Genomic DNA, 14,292 nt, shown 5'->3' with positions numbered 1-14,292 from the left:
CGCCCTCAGGCCTAGGTTTTACGTTATTCTGCCCAAGCAGCGTAACACTCACCGCCACCTGAGAAGCACCTTACTTATTTTCCTGTGCAAACCTCCTAGCAAAGCATGCATCCTGTTCGCCAACGAACCATCTCGGAGGAACCACTTACCTATTGTAAAGCAAAACCATCGCGGAGAAGCATCTTCCCTGCAGAAACAGCAAAACTATCGCAGAGAAGCATCTTACCTGCAGAAACAGCAAAACCATTGCGCAGAAGCATGTTACCTACAGAGTCAGCAAAACCATTGCGGAGGTGCACTTACCCATTTTTTTTTTTCATCAGAACCAGCCGAATCAGCGCCTTTTACCTACTCGCAGTGACTCCATCCTTGACCAGCCAGAGCGCACTTACCTGACTCTCTACTCGAGCACCAACTCACCGGTCAGATTCATCGATCAGCCGTCAAGTCCACGCTCAGCAACTCTTCTCAGGATGCCCCAGACCATCCCTGCAGGAGAAAAGAAGAAATAAAGTTAGAAACTTGATAGGGACACAATTTAAGGTTATGCACCATTTAATCGCGCGCTTACCTTAAGATTCCAACTTGTCATCATTCTTGGGGAACACTTCGAAGTCCTGCACCGGCGTAACGGCTCCACTGGGTCGCCGTCACCTGTAGGAGAGAAAGAGACATTATAAGAGAACAAACTTAAATCATGTGACATGGAATTAATACTGTCATGTAAGGACAAAGGCAGTGAATATGGCAAGGGAAATGTGCACAAAATCACACAGTGAATAGCCTTGAGTCAAACAACATACACACAGGAACCAAGACGCATGTATACTAAAACCCAGGAGTGCAAACAGACGGTGACAACAATACAAATATATGAAAAGGGATGTGGGGTAAGCACTTAGATGCTCCTTATGTCTGCAAGGAAAGTCGGCAAGCTCCTTACCCTCAATTGCTATTTCAGGTACTGACAACGCTAAGCCCACATAGAGGGCAAGCAATGACAGGATCTGTGATCTAACACTCTTGATGGTATTGAATAAGGAAACTTAAAAAACAGTACTCACAAGGACTGGAAATACCACTTGAATGTCAGCAAGCCCACAAACCCTATTGATCAACCAGTGACCCAGAGAGGCTGTAACAGCAATGGAAGGATAACTAAATACATAAGACTCAAGACAAGGGACAAGTAGGAATAGTGATTACAGAATAGTGAGAAAACATAGGCATTCACACAGGAGCTAGCAACAACCGCACACCACACCTAATAATCAATGGGAAATATATGCAGAAGTACAAGGAAAACATGGAATGGATTCCAAGAGAAAGTAAAGGAACAGGAGCACGGAAAACACAATTACAAGAGCAAACTTCCCCCACCCATCCAAGGAAAAGGACAGGAAGCTAATCTAAGAAGAGGAAAGATTAAAGCATCAAGGTTTACAACATCAAAGGACACAGTCAAAGATATATAGAACACAGGCAAACTGGGCTGCACCAAAAGGGAAAGCACTGAGAAATGCTGCCTGCAAACAGATGAAGACAGAACGGGAATCTGGGAAGCAGAAATCAATTAAGCACATACATTTGAAATCCAAGGACAAGGAACAAGGAATAGAAACTTGGAACTAGGCACAAGGCTAAGAACCAGGAACAAGGGACCAGTCACAAACAGGAACACTGCATCAATGACCAGCGCTGGACTAAAGCAAACTGTGGCTTTTAAACCTGCTTAACGAGCACATGCCACAGGTGTGCTGCTTGCTGCACCTGCAGCCACAGGTTTTGCCTATCCTCCACCTAGCCTTGTACTGCAAGGGTGGAGATGAAGCAGTGAGCCAGGCATTCTGGGAAGCATAGTCATTTGATTAAAGCACCATACTGGCTGCCAAAATGCTGGAATGGATCCGGAAAGGAAGTAGTTTGGAAAATAAGGACATAGCGCTCCCAATTCATCACAGCACTGTAGCATAAGGTTCGCAGGGGAAGTCCAGTAGGGAATAAACCCCAAATCATGCCCCCAAGTGGTGGGACAGGAGCGAAGGGAGCAAATCGTGACAAATACTCATATGAACAATAATCAACACGAAAACTCTTACCTTCAAAGTGGTCCGGTCACAGCCGGTCTGGACCACCACATCAAAGGACCAGTGAAGCAACTGGGTAATCAGGAAGCGCCCCTGCTGATGAGAAGCAGGACGGAGAGCTCGGCCTCACTAAATGCCAGATGAGCCTATATGAGTAAACGCCTACTCGCCAGGATGATAGTAATGGTAGAATGTTTTTTGCTTGAAACATGTTCTGCAGTACCTCCATCTGTCGATGCCTTACCAACTGAAGTGGTATCTACTTGGTTGAGTTTAGCATACATTTCTGTGGCACGTTATACCATTGACATTCAAGGCCTGTTTTGGGAGACCGCCCTTGGGTGGTATCGTTGTGTGGTGTAAATCAACATAACATAACATATTGATGCATGAAGCGCACAGGAAACTGCATGTCAGACTGTACCCAGCATCAACCATTTTCTCTCCACATTCTTCCTCCCAAGGACTGTAATCTTGTAGTGATGTGCCATCCCACGCACTTGCATTTGGCCTCCATCCAACCACATGGGGGTAATGAGCAATGACACTTAACTTGTTAATTTGCGTCTGTGTGTGACACGCCAGACTGCTATCCATATGCCCAGCCCTCAGGCCTAGGTTTTACGTTATTCTGCCCAAGCAGCGTAACACTCACCGCCACCGGAGAAGCACCTTACTTATTTTCCTGTGCAAACCTCCTGGCAAAGTATCCATCCTGTTCTCCAACGAACCATCTCGGAGGAACCACTTACCTATTGTAAAGCCAAACCATCGCGGAGAAGCATCTTCCCTGCAGAAACAGCAAAACCATTGCGGAGAAGCATGTTACCTATAGAGTCAGCAAAACCATTGCAGAGAAGCATGTTACCTATAGAGTCAGCAAAACCATTGCGGAGGTGCACTTACCCATTTTTTTTTTTCATCAGAACCAGCCGAATCAGCACCTTTTACCTGCTCACAGTGACTACATCCTTGACCAGCCAGAGCGCACTTACCTGACTCTCTACTCGAGCACCAACTCACCGGTCAGATTCATCAATCAGCCGTCAAGTCCACGCTCAGCAACTCTTCTCAGGATGCCCCAGACCATCCCTGCAGGAGAAAAGAAGAAATAAGGTTAGAAACTTGATAGGGACACAATTTAAGGTTATGCACTATTGCATCGCGCGCTTACCTTAAGATTCCAACTTGTCATCATTCTTGGGGAACACTTCGAAGTCCTGCACCGGCGTAACGGCTCCACTGGGTCGCCATCACCTGTAGGAGAGAAAGAGAGATTATAAGAGAACAAACTTAAATCATGTGACATGGAATTAATACTGTCATGTAAGGACAAAGGCAATGAATATGGCAAGGGAAATGTGCACAAAATCACACAGTGAATAGCCTTGAGTCAAACAACATACACACAGGAACCAAGACGCATGTATACTAAAACCCAGGAGTGCAAACAGACGGTGACAACAATACAAATATATGAAAAGGGATGAGGGGTAAGCACTTAGATGCTCCTTATGACTGCAAGGAAAGTCGGCAAGCTCCTTACCCTCAATTGCTATTTCAGGTACTGACAACGCTAAGCCCACATAGAGGGCAAGCAATGACAGGATCTGTGATCTAACACTCTTGATGGTATTGAATAAGGAAACTTAAAAAACAGTACTCACAAGGACTGGAAATACCACTGGAATGTCAGCAAGCCCACGAACCCTGTTGATCAACCAGTGACCCAGAGAGGCTGTAACAGCAATGGAAGGATAACTAAATACATAAGACTCAAGACAAGGGGCAAGTAGGAATAGTGATTACAGAATAGTGAGAAAACATAGGCATTCACACAGGAGCTAGCAACAACCGCACACCACACCTAATAATCAATGGGAAATATATGCAGAAGTACAAGGAAAACATGGAATGGATTCCAAGAGAAAGTAAAGGAACAGGAGCGCGGAAAACACAATTACAAGAGCAAACTTCCCCCACCCATCCAAGGAAAAGGGCAGGAAGCTAATCTAAGAAGAGGAAAGATTAAAGCATCAAGGTTTACAACAGCAAAGGACACAGTCAAAGATATACAGAACACAGGCAAACTGGGCTGCACCAAAAGGGAAAGCACTGAGAAATGCTGCCTGCAAACAGAGGAAGACAGAAAGGGAATCTGGGAAGCAGAAATCAATTAAGCACATACATTTGAAATCCAAGGACAAGGAACAAGGAATAGAAACTTGGAACTAGGCACAAGGCTAAGAACCAGGAACAAGGGACCAGTCACAAACAGGAACACTGCATCAATGACCAGCGCTGGACTAAAGCAAACTGTGGCTTTTAAACCTGCTTAACAAGCACATGCCACAGGTGTGCTGCTTGCTGCACCTGCAGCCACAGGTGTTGCCTATCCTCCACCTAGCCTTGTACTGCAAGGGTGGAGATGAAGCAGTGGGCCAGGCATTCTGGGAAGCATAGTCATTTGATTAAAGCACCATACTGGCTGCCAAAATGCTGGAATGGATCCGGAAAGGAAGTAGTTTGGAAAATAAGGACATAGCGCTCCCAATTCATCACAGCACTGTAGCATAAGGTTCGCAGGGTAAGTCCAGTAGGGAATAAACCCCAAATCATGCCCCCAAGTGGTGGGGCAGGAGCGAAGGGAGCAAATCGTGACAAATACTCATATGAACAATAATCAACACGAAAACTCTTACCTTCAAAGTGGTCCGGTCACAGCCGGTCTGGGCCACCAAATCAAAGGACCAGTGAAGCAACTGGGTCATCAGGAAGCGCCCCTGCTGATGAGAAGCAGGACGGAGAGCTCGGTCCTCACTAAATGCCAGATGAGCCTATATGAGTAAACGCCTACTCGCCTCATTTTGGCATGAAAGACCCAAAGAGAGTCACGATTCCTCCACCCCCTTCTTATTACCTCTTGTGTTCCTGCAGTGGCAATATCAGCATCCAGAACAGTGTACTGGGCAGCAGCAGGGGGTGCGAATCGATCCAGGGGAGCCGAATACAGGGAGGGCTCCAACCGTGCCCCAATGTCCCTGCAGAGACCAGGTGAGCGTAACAGAACGCAAAGCCCTTATGAATCTCTGCCTGGGCGTTATGGAAACCTCGGAAACCAATCAGCTGGCCCAATTAGTAGGGGAATTGCGGGCTGAAGTCCAAGCTTCTAGACAAGAGACCAATGCCTTAAGAGGAGACTTAATTGTAGCTCAGGAACGAACTGATGATTTGGCAAGGCAAATGCTGCAGGTCCATGCAGGACAGGTTCCGCTACCTGGGGTGCCACAACCTCCTATCGTAGCTCCCACCACCAGTCCAGGTGGTACTTCCGGGAGCAGTGTCACTAGCCCCAGCTGAACATTTCACTGGCGATCCAAACAAATATGCAATATTTATGAATCAATGGCATCTACATTTTTTGTGCTGACCTGGGGCCTTTCCAAATGATAGTGCACAAGTTGCTTTTGTCCTTTCCTATTTAGGAGGAAGAGCAGCAGACTGGTCGATACCATTAGTGATTCAGGATGATCCTCTGCTCCGAAACTTTGGGGATTTCCACCTAGAAATGGAAAGGTTGTTTGCTAGACACACCCAAGGTCGAGTCTTGGAAATCGAACTGTTGTTCCTCAGACGAGGGAGCCAAGACTTACTTACCTATATCGCCACCTTCAATCGCCTTGTGGTGTAGACAAATTGGCTGGAAGAAAAGCGGACCACGCTTTTCTTATCGGGGCTTGCGTGGGGAATTAAAAGACGTGCTAGCCCAAGTGGTTAATCCTCCAGAAGGATGTGCAGAGTATATGAATCTGACAGTACAACTATATCACAGACTGCAGAATCGACGAATGGACCATTCAAGGAACGAATGGAGGTCCGTCTATATGCAACCCCGGGATAATGCAGCTAAAACCCGTGAAACAGTCAAACCTATGCAGATCGGGGGGATTATGTGCTCCTGTCTCCAAGGTGGAGCGAGAGAAGAGGAGGCAGCAACAACTATGTTTATACTGCGGAAAGGCAGGACACTTCCTTCGGGAGTGCAACATCAAACCCCCCAAAAGGATTGTAGGGGCAACAGATAATGGGAATGAAGAAAAGGAACAAGATCAGGAAAACTCCAGCGCCCGGCAAGTGTAGGGGTCCACTTGTCAAGCGAAAAGAAAGAATTTGTACGGACCTCACACCTGGTCATCCCAGTACTTTTGGTCAACCATCAACAACTCACAAAGGTACATGCCTTGGAGGCATATATTGACAGTGGCACAGTTGGGAATTCTATTTATCAAAACCTGGCCGAACTAATTGGCCTTCCTCTTCAGCAAAAGCTCAAGTCACAAAACGTTACAGCAGTGGACGGGTCTCAACTATCATCTGGTCCTGTGACGCAACATACTGACAAAGTCATGCTGATATGTCAGGGCGGCCATCGTGAAGACATTACCTTCGACTTTATTGGAGCTCCACAGTTCCAGATGATTTTAGGAATGCCGTGGCTGGAAACACATAACCCAAGGATCAACTTGCGAACAAGAGTGCTGACTTTTGCTCCAGAATGCAGTAACGTTTGCTTCCACCAAGAAGAGAAGATCAAAGAACTCAACACCAAATCCATCTTGGAACTTTCTGGCTCTCTGCCCTGGGAATATCTGGAATATCAGGACGTGTTGCAGAAGAACAAACTAATACCCTTCATCCTCACAGGCCTTACGACTGCCAAATCGATCTGGTGCCGGGGGCAGTCGAATTCATGCTCTAACTGAGCAAGAAAACCAGCACCTGAAATCTTACTTGGACCAGTACCTAGCTAATGGTTTTATCCGCCCATCTAAGTCCCCTGCCTCTTCAGCTTTATTCTTCGTCCCTAAGAAGGAAGGTGATTTGAGAACCGGTATAGACTATAGAGCTCTGAACCAAATCACTGTAAAGAACCGATATCCCTTACCACTTATCCCAGAATTTCTAGATTAAGTCAAGAACACCCAAATCTACACTAAATTGGACTTACGAGGGGCCTATCACCTCGTGTGGGTAAAAAAGGGGGACAAATGGAAAATGGCATTCTGCACCAAGTACGGGCTTTTCGAGTATCAGGTCATGCCCTTTGGATTATGCAATGCACCTGCTGCATTTCAGTTCTTCATGAATTATGTACTTCAGAAATTGTTGGACCTTTGCACATTCATGTACATTGATGATATCCTCATTTATTCATCATCCAAGGAAGAACACGTCACCCATGTAAGAGCAGTTTTAGACAAGCTACGTCAACACTGGCTGTTTGCCAAATTGGAAAAGTGCTCTTTTCACATCACAGAAGTCAGATTTCTGGGCTTCATGCTTACACCGTAAGGTGTTCATATGGATACCCACAAAGTGGACGCAATTCTACAATGGCTATCACAACATCCATCAAAGGAGTGCAAAGCGTACTCGGATTTGCTAACTTTTACCGATGATTCATTCTCGGATTTTCGCAAATAGTCCTTCCAAAACAGTACCTTACTGAAGAAGAATAAAAGTTTCCTGTGGTCTACTGAGGCAGACGAGGCCTTCCTGAAACTAAAAAAGGCATTCACTTCAGCACCAGTTTTTCCACATCCTCGTCCTGACCTGCCATATGTAGTTGAAACAGACGCTTCTAGCATTGCCATGGGAGCCGTCTTATCACAGAGAGATCCGGATAATGGACAACTGCATCCCATAGCCTTCTGGTCCTGCAAGTTCTCTGCGCCGGAGTTGAACTACGCAATTACCAATAAGGAACTGTTAGCCATCAAAGGAGCCTTCAAGACTTGGGGCCTCATTACGACCCAGGCGGAGGACCATGGTGCTATTAGCACCATGGTCCATGCCGGTGTCTGCCATGACAGAATGGGGAATTACCACCCCATTCCGAGGTTGGTGGGGTGGTAATTCCCCATGCTGCCATGGCCCTTCCCCATTCTCATTTTTGCCCCATAGGGCTCAATGGGAATGGGGAAGGCGCTAAGTACGGTGCCGCAAATTGCGGCACCATACTTAGCACCAAGGTCCCTTTGCGGGTCCCTACTTTAACGGCTGGTAAAACCAGCCGTTAAGGTCGGGTCCCACAAAGGGACCTCGTAATTAGGCGCTAATAGGTTAACCGCACCACAGCCTTTTAGGGCACCGTTAACCCATTAGCGCCTGGGTCGTAATGAGGCCCTTGGAGACACTATCATTTAGGAGCCCGACATACGGTCACGGTTATTACAGATCACCAAAATTTACAATATTTAAAGACAGCCAAGGCCCAGTCTTCGCGCCAGCTCCATTGGGCTCTTTTCTTTGCAGAATATGATTTCATAATTACCTACAGGCCAGGGGTAAGCAATGGGAAAGCCGATGCTCTATCCCGCATGGAGGAAGATAAAGAAGCCTTTGCAACAACGGAGCCTGTGGCCATTATACCCGAAGTACGAATCCAGAATCAAATTGCTGCAACCTCGTGTTTGGAAGAATTGAAAACTGATCTTCGATCCCGAATGAATCCAACTGCACAACAGGAATGGCTAGCTCAATGAAATCAATACTCCATTAAGGATGATTTGCCCTATTTCCGAGATAAGCTATATATCCACGACAAAACCTTGCAAAGCCAAATAATAGCGAATTACCATGAATCGCTAGTGGAAGGGCACCCTGGGATCACCAAGACTTGTGCCAAAATCCAAAAGGGTTATTGGTGGCCAACCTGGAGAAAGGATGTTGCTCAATACATCGCCACCTGTGGGGTGTGTTTGCAAAACAAATCTCAAAAGCAAAGCCCTGCGGGGCTATTACGTCCATTGGAGGTGCCGCCGGCACCATGGAACACACTATCAATGGATTTTATTACCGACCTTCCTTCCTGCAAGGGGTTCAATACAATCCTAGCTATTGTAGACTTGTTCTTCAAGATGGCCCATTTTATTCCACTGAAGGGTCTTCCAACTGCTGCCGCACTTGCAACAGTGTTTTTAGAACAAGTTGTAAGACTACATGGCTTTCCGTCGGTGTTAATTTCTGATCGATGAACGCAATTCGTTTCTGCCCTTTGGAGGAGATGCTGCAAAATAGCCAAGAGTGACCTCCGGCTATCCACAAGTCACCATCCTCAAACCTATGGCCAGACTGAAAGGACTAACCAGACCTTAGAGCAATACCTCCGGTGCATGCTGCAACAAACAGAGGAACCTTGGAAAAACCTTCTCTGCTTAACGGAATTTGCCTACAATAACTCAGTCCTCACAAGCACCAGACAGACCCCGTTTTATACAGGCCATACAGTCCAAGGTTCTCATCCTTGAACATCTGTCTTTGATTCTCCTGACGATTTGGAAATCCCAGCTGTCAAACCTTACACAAGACTATCTGATGAACTCTAAAAAAGACTACGGAAACACTAACCATGGCTAAAGAACAACAGAAATAATTTGCAGACAGGCACCGAAAGGAAGCCCCACATTACCAACTTGGGGATAAAGTTTGGTTGGCATCAAAGAACATCCCTTTGAAAGGACCCCGGGCCTTCCACCCTAGGTACTTGGGACCCTACCCCATCAAGGCTATTATTAATCATGTGCCATGAAGTTAGACTTACCAACCAAAATGCGGATTCATCCAGTATTTCATGTCTCCCTCTTGAAACCAATGAAGCCAGATACTCGGATTGAGGGACCACCCGAATCAGCTGTCATAGAAGGGGAACCGGAATACGAAGCTAAAGACATTTTGGATTCTACAGTAGTACGATCCAAGCTGTACTACTTAATTGATTGGAAAGGCTATGGACCGCAAGACCGAACTTGGGAACCCAGTGAATTCGTCCATGCCCCACAACTAGTAAAACAGTTTCATCATAATAACCCCACCAAATCAAGGCCAGGGGGAAGGACCGTCGTGAGAGGGGCCTTGAGGGGCAGTGGTGTCATGGCCATTGGACAGGAACCCCAGTCCTCATCCCCTGAAGGGTCCAGCTGGCACCAGTCCTGGTGCCTTTGGCGCCAGGCTCATAAGAAAGTGTGCTCTGCACACCTTTTTCCCTGGGCACGTGCTATTCCATTTCATCTCAGTGAGCCACTCCCATCTGGGCCGGGCGTGGCCATAGGAATCCAAGAAGCTGCACGTGCAGAAGCATTTGGTAGTGGCCGGGTGGAACCATCTAGCAGAGCAAGGGGGCGTGGCCGAGACCAGGGTATTTAAGCCTGCCCCGCCCGCAGGCCTAGGCTTCGCGTTATTCTGCCCAAGCAGCGTAACGCTCACTGCCGCCTGAGAAGCACCTTACCTATGTTCTTGTGCAACCCTCCCGGCGAAGCATCATTCCTGTTCTCCAACGACCCACCTCGTAGGAACCACTTACCTGTTGTAAAGCAAAACCATTGTGGAGAAACATCTTAGCTGCAGAAACAGCAAAACTATTGTGGAGAAGCATCTTACCTGCAGAAATAGCAAAACCATCACGGAGAAGCAGCTTACCTGCAGAGTCAACAAAACCATTGCAGAGGCGCACTTACCCAATTTTTTCTCCATCAGAACCAGCTGAATCATCGCTGAAGCGCCTCTTACCTGCTCGCAGTGACTCCATCCTTGACCGGCCAGAGCACACTTACCTGACTCTCTACTCGAGCACCAACTCACCGGTCAGATTCATCGCGGTCACAGACTTCTTTCACCGCCATCAGGTCAGTGCTCCGCAACTCTTCTCAGGATGCCGTCAGACCATCCCTGCAGGAGAAAAGAAGAAATAAGGTTAGAAGCCTGATAGGGACATTATTTAAGGTTGCGCGCCATCGCATCTCGCGCTTACCTTAAAATTCCAACTTGTCATCCTCTTGGGGAACACTTCGAAGACCTGCACTGGCATAATGGCTCTGCTGGGTCGCTGTCACCTATAGGTAAGAAAGAGACATTATAAGACAACAAACTTAATACATGTGACATGGAATTAATACACATAAAAGCAATAATCAACACGAAAACTCTTACCTTCAAAGTGGTCCGGTCACAGCCGATCTGGGCCACAACATCAACGGACCAGTGAAGCAACTGGGTCATCAGGAAGTGCCCCTGCTGATGAGAAGCAGGACGGAGATATTGCCCTCACTAAATAAAAGGTGAGCCTATGTGGTTAAACGCTTACTCACCTCATTTTGGCACGAAAGACCCAAAGAGAGTCACTATACCTCCACCCCCTTCTTATTTCCTCTAGTGTTCCCGCAGGGGCAGTATCAGCATCCAGAACAGTGTACTGGGCTGCAGCAGGGGGTGATAATCGATCCAGGGGAGCCGAATCCAGGGAGGGCTCCAACCGTGCCCCAACGTCCCCGCAGAGACCAGGTGAGCGTAACAGTTACAGAGTGGTCTAAGTCGAAATAACAGCACAACACAGCACAGATGTGCAAAGTGGAAGAGTAAGAGCAGACATATAGCGGATGATATATACCTGAGCGCTGAGGTCGGCCTGGTGGTGAAGGAGTAGCATTACTGAGTAATGAGCAAATCCTTCATCTTGGTTCTGAAAGACCAAAAGGAAGAGTCAGCTCTAATGTTAGTGGTGAGCGAGTTCCAGCATTTAGCAGCTAGCACAGGGAAACTTGTGCCCCCTGCTGTTTTCAAATTAAACTTGGGAATGTTCAGTTGGTGTAAATATGGGGAACTGGTTGGTCTTGTGGTGCACTTTCTTGTGAATTTGTCAGATAGGTATTGGGGTGCTGTCTGGGAAAAGCATTTGTGCGTGATGGCAAGGGACCGTATTTGAATTCTGTCCCGAATTGGAAGCCAGTGTGCTTCCTTTCTAAAGGAGGAGATGTGGGCAGAAAGTGGTAGATTAAGGGCACATCTAAGGGCGTTGTTCTGAAGAACCCGTAGTCTGTTCAGATTGTGATTAAAATAGCCAAAAAAAGTGTGTTGCAATAATCCAATTTGAACAGGATCAGTGCCCTCGCCAAAGTGAGGCAGCTGTTAGTGGACGAAAAGGGTTTACAAGCATTGATAAGTTTATTGGTGTAGGCAGTCGAGGAAATAGTGGCGTTTATTTGTTTTTTAAGCGAAAGTGTGGAGTCACGATAGACACCCATCGTTTTTACTTCTTTGTTGACTTTTATGATGTTACCGTCAATGGTGATAGACCGGTACCGTGGGTCGGGCTCATTGAGGCGGGCCTGGGAACCAACGATCAGCAGTTCTGTCTTATCATCATTTCGACAGAGGCTGTGAGTAGCCACCCAGGCCTGGATTTCGAGGTAGATTTTGTTTAATGTCACAACATCGTTCTCATAGCAGCCAGTGAGGGTGATGAGGATCTGGGTATCGTCGCTATGCAAGTTGAATGCAAGCTGAAAAACAGTGCAGTATTGAAACAAGTATGGTACGTTAAGGAGTACGGCATGTACCACGTGATGTTACTGGGTTCTACAATACCCAATAGACGCCATGTCATACACAGAAACTGCTGGGACTGAACAGTTCCAAGCCAATGTTTTTTCACAGACAGTTACCCTATGATATATCTAATGCTCAAGCCCTAGGACCAAAATGGGAACAATGGTTAAGCCGCTTTGAGAATTATTTGGAAGCGCACAGTGAATATTAATCGGACAAGTTTTCCAGACGATTGCTGCTTAACTTGGTAGTGATGAAGTGGAAGATCTCATGTCACCCAATCAAGTTGAGACATTCAAAAGGCCTAAGGAGTGTCTGAGCATGTATTTCGACCCACAGCGAAGCATAGATCATGAACGACATACATTCAACACCACATGGCAGGCGCCAGGTGAATCTATGGACACGTTTGCAATAAGACTTGTGGCTTTCATGATTTTGCTGATGAAGAAGTGATGAGACTTATCATTGGAGGGTGTATATCTAAATTTAGAAAGAAATTACCCAAAGAACCACTGCCATTGTTAACCAGTCTTGCCATGGCAAGAACAGTAGCCAGAGCAGAGAAGCGAGCTTTGCAAATTGAATCTAGCAAAGAAATCAAACATATACCAAGTAAGTATGGAGCAAGCAAAGCAAACACAGGGAAATACTCAACAAAAGGAAAATGTTACAGATGTGGCCAGCCCTTTCTGCATGAAGGAAAATGACCTGCAATAGGGCAGAGATGCAGCAACCGAGACAAAGAAAATCATTTGGCGGATGTGTGTAGCTCAGTACCTGCCAGATGAGAAGTCAGACCCAGAAGAAAACTTACCAATCGTGTTTGCGACATGACCGAGTGGCCCCACCACAGACATCTCAGGAGAATAGTGATGTAGGAGATTATGAGCCTCATTACACGGTAGGCGGTGGACCAAGGTGCTAACAGCACCTTGGTCCATGCCGGTAAAATATCGGCACCGCCTTGGTGGAAAGGGGAATTACCGCCCTATTCCAAGGTTGGCGGGGCGGTAATTCCCCCTTCCACCATTGCCCTTCCCATTCCCATTTTTGCCCCATAGCGCATAATTGGAATGGGTAAGGTGCTATTACAGTACCGCAAATTTGCGGTGCCGTAATTAGCACCAAGGTCCTTTAGCGGGTTGGTTTTTAATGCCTGATAAAAGTGGGCGTTAAAGTACCAACCCGCTAAGGGACCTCGTAGTAAGGCGGTAAGGGTTAACGGTCACCGGCACCATTACCAGTGACTGTTAACTCTTACCGCCTACCGTGTAATGAGGCCCTATGTCTTCATGATGACAGACATAGTGAATTTGTCAGGGAGTGACATCAACATAATGGTAGGGGTTCATTCAATTAAATTAATCATTGGCACTGGAGCTACCTTGAACATCATGTGCATCTACAAATTCAACAAATTCATGAAAGAACACATTCAACCCAGATCGACGTCATTGGAACTGCATGTTTTTCAATGGACTGCAATAGGTCCAGTAAAAAAACTTGGACATTTCCAAACAGTTTAATATAAAAATATAAAAAAGGAGATTTGGTCTGAAGTTCACACACTCCAAGATGAAATTTCAGGAATCAATCTGCTCGGACGTTCCATAGACATAGCCATGACCATTGCCGCTGTAATGTGCACCATGAAACAATAACTTCCAGTGATGTCTCCATTCCCTTCTCTCTTCCAAAGATCAGTATATCTCAAGTGCAACCATGGGATTCTCCACATAGATGAATTCGCACAACACCATCGCCATGGGCCCATACATCTTCAAGTAATCAAAAGAGAAATTGACAGCCTACTCAAAAT

The sequence above is a fragment of the Ambystoma mexicanum genome, chromosome 4q (genome assembly GCF_040938575.1).
Source record: "Ambystoma mexicanum isolate Mex_15411 chromosome 4q, UKY_AmexF1_1, whole genome shotgun sequence".
Lineage (NCBI taxonomy): Eukaryota > Metazoa > Chordata > Amphibia > Caudata > Ambystomatidae > Ambystoma > Ambystoma mexicanum.
This window is presented reverse-complemented; position numbering follows the sequence as displayed.